Consider the following 946-nt stretch of genomic DNA (forward strand, 5'->3'; position numbering starts at 1 on the left):
AAGGGAGCATATATTCTTTTGATATATTGTTTTGGGCTTCTTTGCATATATACCCAGAACTGTAATGGCTGGGTCATGGGAGTTCCATTTTTAGTTTTTTGAGGAAACTCCATACTGTTTTGCACAGTGGCTGCACCAGGCTGCATTCCCACCAGCAGTGCACGAGGATTCCTTTTTCTCCGTATCCTCACCAGCATTTTTGTTTGTTGATTTGTTTTTTTGTTTGTTTTTGTTTTTTTTTTTGTTTGTTGATTTGTTGATGATAGTCATTCCGACAGGTGCGAGGTGGTACCGCATTGTTGTTTTCATTTGCATCTCTCAGATAATTCCTGACTTTGAGCATGTTTTCATAGGTCTCTTGGTTCAGGCCGTCTTCTGCTCTTTTTTTACCCCAGGCCCAGGGAAACCCACTGTGACCCAGGCTAAAGATGACTAAACCAGGGGCCAGCTGGACGGTGAATGCAGGGAACTTAGCCCAGGATTCTTCAAGTCCATGTCAAAATCAGAAAATGCACCAGGAATAATACAGAGTATGGTCTGAAGGTCACGTTACATAGAGAAGGGACAGGCTGAGTGTCCCTGCCCAGGACCCTCCTCGCTGTGGCTTGGACTGAGCTCCTCCTAACCACTACTCCCCATGCATCCACAGGAACCCAGGGGCAGATGGCAAAGTAGCTAGTTCTGCTGCTCAAGTTTCTTTAGAGAAGACATAGCGAGGGCTGGGCTGAACCTTCCTGTGCCCACAGAGGAAACTCCAATGGACCAAGGTGAGATGGGGGCAAAAATCCTTGTGAAACAGCTGGCAGGGGATGAGGACACAGAAAATCGGTCTTCCTCAGAGACAGCCCAGACGGACTCAGCCCCAACATCAGCCTCTGCAGTCTCCTTGACCAATGACAGTCTCAGATCTACTTGGTTTCCTTGAGACACAGGGAGCTCACTCACA

The sequence above is a fragment of the Myotis davidii genome, unplaced genomic scaffold, assembly GCF_000327345.1.
Source record: "Myotis davidii unplaced genomic scaffold, ASM32734v1 scaffold4741, whole genome shotgun sequence".
Taxonomy (NCBI): Eukaryota; Metazoa; Chordata; class Mammalia; order Chiroptera; family Vespertilionidae; genus Myotis; species Myotis davidii.